Consider the following 8,414-nt stretch of genomic DNA (forward strand, 5'->3'; position numbering starts at 1 on the left):
GAAGGAAGGAGGGAGGGAGAGAGGGAGGGAGGGAGGGAGAGAGGGAGGGAGGGAGGGAGGGAAGGAATAAAGGAAGGAAGGCCGCCCCCTCCCGCCAGCCCCCCCCGCTTTCGGCCCCCTCCCTCCCTGCCTGCCCTCCTTACCTGCTTCCAGGGCGGCGGGCGGAGAGGCCGGCGAGGGCGAGTCCGGCGGCGGCGAGGCCGCTGGAGGGCCTCCAGCGACCAGCGCCGGCTTCTCCGACGCCCTCCCCGGCCTCCGCCTGCACTGGAGGCCCGCGCGCGGGGCCCTGCGGCGGTCGCGGAGCCGGGGAAGCGTCGGAGAGGCCGGCACTGGTCGCTGGAGGCCCTCCAGCGACCAGCGCCGGCCTCTCCGACGCTTCTCCGGCCTCCGCCACCGGGCCCCGCACGCGGGCGGGGAAGGCGGCGAGTGCAGCCGGCTTCTGAGGGGCCCCTTGGCATTGCCAAGGGGCCCCCCAGACCTGGGGCGACCCGCCCTCCCCGCCCCCCCCCTCCCCACGCCACTGATCAGGAGCTACTAGTGGGGTAACCTTTTAAGGGGGTGCTGTAAACTGAGGCTTAAGGATAGCAACAACTGTTAGCACTACCTACTTAAAAATCCCCTGATGTTGCTATAAATCCAAAATAAACTAGGGAACTCAGCAAAAGAGCACAAATTAGGGCCAATGGGCGTCTGTTCAGTGCCCAGGCGCTTCCTGTAGTTTCCAGAATCTCAGGTGTGGTTTCTGACCTGTGCAGGACCCTGCCAAAATGTCTTGCTTTGTTATTGTTGGGAACTATAGGGTTTTAATTCCTCTCCCCAAGGAAATTGGTTTCGGCTTGGTTTCCACTTCTTATTTCTAGTTTAAGTAATTCTGAAATCAGCGCATGGCACGGTTGCTACAACTTTTAGTTTGTTCCCCTTCCATCCAAACCCACAATAACAGATGTGCAAACAGATACAATAGAAATGTTATGCAATCATGTGTATGGTTGAAACGCTTGGGACTCTTTAGCTTGGAGAAACGTCGACTGTGGGGTGACATGATAGAGGTTTACAAGATAATGCATGGGATGGAGAAAGTAGAGAAAGAAGTACTTTTCTCCCTTTCTCACAATACAAGAACTCGTGGGCATTTGATGAAATTGCTGAGCAGACAGGTTTAAACGGATAAAAGGAAGTACTTCTTCACCCAAAGGGTGATTAACATGTGGAATTCACTGCCACAGGAGGTGGTGGCGGCCACAAGTATAGCCACCTTCAAGAAGGGTTTAGATAAAAATATGGAGCACAGGTCCATCAGTGGCTATTAGCCACAGTGTATGTGTGTATATAAAATTTTTTGCCACTGTGTGACACAGTGTTGGACTTGATGGGCCGTTGGCCTGATCCAACATGGCTTCTCTTATGTTCTTACGTTGTCAAAAAAAATTTTGTGTAGTAAACAATGGCACATGGTCTTATGTATGAATGATATCCAGATTAATAACAAAAACACTGCAAAACAGCAATTTGGACCAATTGGACTGGAGCCAACCAGCTTTCCTACTAATGAAACAGGAAGGTTAGGTCTCCTTTTAAATTCCCAAAGGCTCTGCTAGGGATCATGGGACCAGCATGTATAAACGTAGTGAAGGATACAATTCCAAAGAAATATCTTACCTTTTCTTTTTACTAGAAATATAACATACAATACTGGAATAGTATTGACTTGTATATGCTAGCTATACTGGTACTGTGTTCTAATTGTTATTTTTATTTTATGTATTATTCATAGATTAGGGTTGCCAAGTCCAACCCCAGAAATATCTGGGGACTTTGGGGGTGGAACCAGGAGACACTGGGGTGGAGCTAGGGGGGAGGGGGGGAAACGGCACCGGGGAGCGTGGCCAGCCGCCCCATCTCAGAGCCGGCAACGCCGCAGCGCAGCTACCGCCTCTTCTCCGCTCGCCGTGGCTGCTCCTCCGAGATGGGCTCAGGCTGAGCCCATCTCGGAGGAGCAGCCACGGCGAGCGGAGAAGAGGCGGCAGCGGCGCGGCAGCCTCGCCCGCTCCGCCTCTAGGGTGGAATCGGGGGGGGGGGGCAGAAGCGGGCCGGGGGGTGGCGAGCCGCGAGTCCGGGTCCTAGAAGGGCCCGGATTTGCGGCTTGCCATGCTCCTGGCCTGCCTCCGCCCTCCCCTGGTTTTGCCTGCGCTGCTGCCGCCTCTTGGCTGCTTCTCTGAGATGGGCTCCACCTGGGCCCATCTCGGAGGAGCAGCTGCAGTGGGCAGGGAGGGGGCGGCCACAGCCTCGCCCGCTCCGATATGGGGCGGCTTGCCATGCCCCCCGGCGCCGTTCCCCCCTCCCCCCGCTTCCGTTTTTTTGGCGAGCGGGGGAAGAGGGTGGAAATCCTGGGGTCCCCCGCCAGGGCAGAAGGGTTGGGAAGCCTATCATAGATACATGGTATTTTGTAATTTTTTGAGTAAAAAAATATTTTAAAATATGTGTGGCTGGGTGGCTCAAACAGAGCGGGCTGAGGCTAAACCCAGCAAAGACAGAGGTCCTTTGCTTGGGCCGTCGTGGCCCGGGGGGGGGGGGGAAATACCCCTTCCGGTTTTGACGGTGCGCCGCTGATGGCGGCGCACAGGGTCAGGAGCCTGGGGGTACTTCTGGAGCCTTCCTTAACTATGGAGGCCCAGATAGCAGCCACTGCCAAGTCCGCATTCTTCCATCTTAGGCAGGCTAGACAGCTGGCTCCCTTCCTGGAACGCGACGATCTAGCAACGGTGATCCATGCTACGGTCACCTCGAGGCTGGACTACTGCAATGCCCTCTACATGGGGCTGCCCCTGTGTTGAACCCGGAAATTGCAGCTGGTGCAGAACGCCACCGCCCGGTTGTTATTGGGGCTCCCAAGGTGGGAGCACATTCAGCCGGGACTTCGGGCGCTGCACTGGCTGCCAATATCCTACCGAGTTCGGCACAAGGTGCTGGTTATTGCCTTTAAAGCCCTATATGGTCTAGGACCTGCCTACCTGAGGGACCGTCTCTCCCCGCATGTTCCCCAGAGAGCACTGAGATCGGGATCTCAAAATCTTTTGGTTGTCCCCGGGCCAAAGGAGGCCCGCTTGAAGATCACAAGAGACCGGGCCTTCTCTGTAATGGCTCCATTTTGGTGGAACCAGCTGCCGGAGCAGGTAAGGGCCCTGCGGGATCTCACCCAATTCCGCAGGGCCTGTAAGACAGTCCTCTTCCGGCTGGCCCACAACTAACGGCCCTGTATACCGACTACTGAATGCTGTATATTGTATAATTTTTTATCTGAAGCTGAATAGAGTGTAGCTCCACGACTGCTGTCTGTTTTAATGATGTATAGTTATAACAAATCTGATTTTAATTATATATTGTGAAATGTTAATTTAAAGTGTAATTTTATACATTTATGTTAAGTTTTATATATGTTGTAAGCCGCCCTGAGCCACTCGGTGGGAAGGGCGGGATATAAATCCCAGATAAATAAATAAATAAAAATAAATAAATAAAAATATGTTTTAAAAAATAGCCAAATGGAATGAGACTGCGATGAGGTGGGGAACTGGGAAAGCTTACTATCCAACCCTAACTATAAAAGGGCACTTTGGACATGAATTGTATTATGGTACATGGATCCATTCGCAATATGGGGAGGGGGTATGCAATTAATTAAAAGCTCTGAAAACTGACGCAAACAGTATGCCAAATGGAATCACCCTTACTATTGTTTGATATGGCTTTGGGTCATCTCATGAATCAAGGCAGGTAGAGTGAGGCTGCCAAACCAGCAGTGAAATATTTGGAAAGGCAGATTGTTTGGATTCCTCCCCCATAAATCTTAGCTTTCTTGGACACTTTCTATGTAAGCAGGGAGATAAGCCACAGGTGCCTGGAATAAGTGAAACAAAGGGAGGTTAGCAGAACAAAATCAAGAAGTGTTTGGGGGTTGAAGATCATTGGCTGAAACTTATGGAGGGCCCACAAATTAGGGTTGAAAGGGAAGTGTAGCTGTCTGCAGAATCTTTAGCTTCCAAGTCAATTCAATTAGAAAACTAACGTGTTTTTTTCTTATTGAATCCAATTTAATATCAAACAATATAAAAACGGGGGGCGGAGCGTCGCGGTTTAATGGCGGACGCGAATTAGGCTAGCTCCAGCCGCCTCCTTCCCCAGTTCCTGCATAACACAACGATTTAAACTCCGATGTCAAGAAAAACTAAAGGAAAAGCTGTGCGAACTAAAAAGAAGCAAGTTCCAAAAAGCAAGAACCCGGTATCAGCGTTCTTTTCGTCAGAAAATGCGATAAAGGTGGGTGGCCCGACCCCACGCTCCCCAAGCACGCTAAATATAGCGCCCAGCCCGACTTCTCCGCAGTCTAATGACGCAGCCCATTCGGATCATGGAGGAGAGACCGATTAATAAAAAGGACTTGGAACTCTTAAGACTAGATATCCACAAATACTTCAATGAAGCTATTATAGAACACATTAAGCCCCTGAAAGAAAAGATCAACAAACTGTCAGAAGATCTGAATACAACGGCGAGTGTAGCTGAGCGCTCTGCAGAATTAGGCTTGTCCTTTAAAGGTGAACTGACTGTTCTGAGAGAAAATGAAACTAAGCTGCAGAGTAGACTGACACTCTTAGAAAATAAATGGCGGGCTTTAAATATTAAACTTCGCGGTTTTGAGGAGGGGCCCAAGGAGAAAAAAGACTTGTTGCTTTTTATTGCGGACTGGCTGCACACGACTTTTTCACTGCCTGACAACACAGCAACTAGTATAATCAGAGTGCAGAGATTAGGCGCCATTTCACCACGACGCAACTTCACCAGAGATATATTGGTTCAATTCTCAAACACCAGAATTAAAGATCTCATTTTGAAAAAGCAAGACAAAAAGACGGGGCTACACATAATGGGAAAAAGATCCTGATCCTGTTGGATCTTTCACCAGAAATGCTTGAAAAGAGGAAGAAACTGAAGATCATTTCAAGTAAGCTCCACACTAGCAATCTGAGATTTAGATGGAGCCCGACCTCAGATCTCCTGCTGTTCAAAAATGGCGCCTTCTACAGAACCCATGATGCGCAGTCAGGAATTGCATTGATGAACGCACTTTTTATAAAATACACGGTGGAGGAGGAAGAACTACAAAGAAACTTTAAGAATACTGAAGACAAATCAACACCTGAAGAAGTGGTTTAACAAGTTATAGAACAACGGGGTAAACATAGTTGTAGTGGAGGGGATTCAACCGCTTCAAAGCCAAAATGAGAGATCCATTTCTGATTGTTACTGCCTATCCGAGCATTAAAATCACCAAAAATCATGAGCTGAGCAGTATGGAATTTCCTAGACAAAGACGTCACATAGTCAGAAAATTTCTCCCAGACAGCATCAATGCACAAGCATTGCTTAGGACACTTAAAGCTCTCCCAATAGCAGAAGCCCCGTTGGGCTTTAATTACTAAAATGGTGTTAGGAAATTGTTAGCCAGCATGCATCTGCTATTTTACAGTCAGCAGAGGGGTTGCTGGTTAAGGAAATGAATTCATGTATATACTTATGTTATTTTAAGCTTACCTGCAATATCCAATCTACCCAATTAGATGAAATTTGATACTTATTGTATTTACAACTTTACCTTTCTTAACTTCATAGACATTAATTATAAATCCTCCTGTTAATGAAATTAGTATAACTTATTTTTATGAACTTGTATTTAGGAAAAATTGATTTATTAGCAAAATCTTAATTAATTTATGGAAATCTAGTTTTTTAGTTGAACTTAATTACTGAATTGATGAATTTTCTATTATATATGTCTTAGTACAATTTGTTAATGCTAACGGACTAAACGAAAGGAAATGTGTAACAAAAGTTGGGTTTAGACTAACTGATAAGTAATTTCAGGAGGGAAGTTAATATGGGGAATTTTAAACTGTAGGTCTTGTTACTACTGGCTTATTAGACTATTGAAAATTTCTTAAACCCTGCCATGTTACTTGAATATCAGAGTCTATCTTATAGCAGGTTAAATTGTTATTATTGGTAAATTTCTGAACTACTAAGCGCACTATTTTAAACAATCGGTTTATTGCTTCTAATTCCTGTAGGAAAAAAACCTAATTTTAAAATTCTTACAGGAATGACACGTGAAACGCTAAGGTTGAGTTTAAAGTTATTTCTTCTAAAGCTCATGTTTTAATACTTATAATTAAATGTTGGAGTTTTTAATTGTTAAAGTAAAAATGGGGAAGGGGGAGGTATCAGAGTTTATACGTTCTAACTGAAGCTTTTGCCCTCCTAGGAGAGATATAGAAGTTTCTGATAAGGGAAACCTAAGGTTTTTTCCCTAGCTTCCTAAGCGTTAGGCGGCTGTGAAACTTTACCCATAGTTTGGGTATTAGGTAGTAAAGTCTACCTATTTACTTTTATTGGTGCACGTGGTGGTGCCAATTTCCAATCCTTATCCCCATTTTGTTGATATTTAGATTCTTTTTAGTTGGTAAGGGTTGCAGTAAGGTATAACATATTTGATTTAGACCAGTTCCCAATTACGAAAAGTCTGACTAAATTCCTTCAGTTCTACTAAACATTAAATTCAGTGCTTGCAATGTCTAAAAGTTTAAAATTCTTGACGTGGAATTGCAGGGGTTTTAAAAACCCAATAAAATGCACACGTATCTCTAGTTTCTTAGCTAAGGAACACCCACATGTGGTTTGCCTGCAGGAAACCCATGTAAGAAAACGAACACCTTTTGGCCTACGCTCTAAATGGTTCAATCAGGTCTTTCATGCGCCAGGATCATCAAAGGCGAGGGGAGTGGCAATACTAATATCTAAAACTACTGCCTTCAATTTGCAAGTTCTAAAACAGATCCCATATATATTTGTTAAAGGTTCTTTAAACGGCAAACCTATAACGATTGCTTCTATCTATACACCCAACAATGGCCAATTATCTTTTTTGAAGGAGACCCTCTCTGAGTTGATGGACTTCAAACACGGTGATGTCATCATTGGAGGTGACCTTAATTGCATTGTGGACTTAAACCTTGACAGGTCAGGTGGTAAGAGAGATAAACCCCGACACACGAAAAAAACAGGTTTAAACAATCTTTTTATATTCTCTTATATGTCCATCCGGATCAGACAGGCTTCATCCCTGGTCGGTCCATTTCAGATAATATCAATAGAACACTCAACTTGATTCATTTTGGTAAAACAACTCAAACAACTTCCCTTATTCTTTCGCTAGACGCGGAGAAAGCGTTCGATAAATTGGAAATTAACTAAATTGATGCAGGGAATAACTTTTGGGAAATATTCTGGTTTCACAATAAACGTATCAAAATCAGAAATTTTCCCGATTAATGTGCCTCCAGATGTGCATCAAAAAATTACACTTACTTTCCCTTTCAAATGGGTTGATAAATCATGGCGCCATCTAGGAATACAAATCCCTACAGAGTTATCTAACCTGTTTGAGGCAAATTATAAGCAACTATATAAAACAGTTAAAATAAATCTAATGACCTGGTCAAAACTCCAACTTAACTTACTAGAGAAAATTGACCTGTTAAAAACCTTTGTTTTGCCAAAGTTTCTTTTTTTATTTCAGAACATCCTTATAGAAATCCCGGGAAGCGAAATGAAAATGTGGCAAAAGAGTCTATCCCCTTTTTTATGGCAGAACAAAAAGCCAAGAATAGCATACCAACTGCTTGCCAAACCAATTGACAGGGGAGGTTAGGAGCACCAGTTTTGGAGAAATACCATTTAGCAGCCCAGCTAAGAAATATTTTGTTGTACACTAGGAAAAGCTGTGATCTTCCATGGCTACAGATAGAGGCTGCAAGTATTTTTCCTGTAAATCTCAATGAGTTTGTTTGGAACAGCGAGACGGACAGGAAAAAAACTGTATTAGTCAACCCTTATTTATGATATACTTTGAAGATTTGGGACAAGTATAGATCCTTAGTGGTCCAACCATCGACGCCAGTGATGTCCTTTTTGGGGCAGACCTGGTTCCCTCCAGGCTTGCCTAAAGAAAACTTCAAGAGCTGGAGGAAGGAAAATATTAGAATTTCGGACATTAGCTCAAAGGGGAAACTATATACACGTACCCAACTGGAAGCTAAGTTTAAAGTTGAAATTCCCTGGTATGAGTTCCATCAAATACATGATGCTCTTATTAAAGTGGTCCCTGTGATGCAACATATTAGCCAGCTGAATGCCTTTGAGAAATTAATCTATGAGGAAGAAATGAGAATGAAAGGTGTAATTGCAAAGTTGTATTATTTATTAAATCAGAGAAATTGGACACAGCCCACATCTCAGCAGAATGCGTGAGGTAAAGATTGCAAATCGCAATGGTCAGAAGAGCAGTGGCACACCATTTG

The sequence above is a fragment of the Heteronotia binoei genome, chromosome 15, assembly GCF_032191835.1.
Source record: "Heteronotia binoei isolate CCM8104 ecotype False Entrance Well chromosome 15, APGP_CSIRO_Hbin_v1, whole genome shotgun sequence".
In the NCBI taxonomy this organism is placed as follows: domain Eukaryota; kingdom Metazoa; phylum Chordata; class Lepidosauria; order Squamata; family Gekkonidae; genus Heteronotia; species Heteronotia binoei.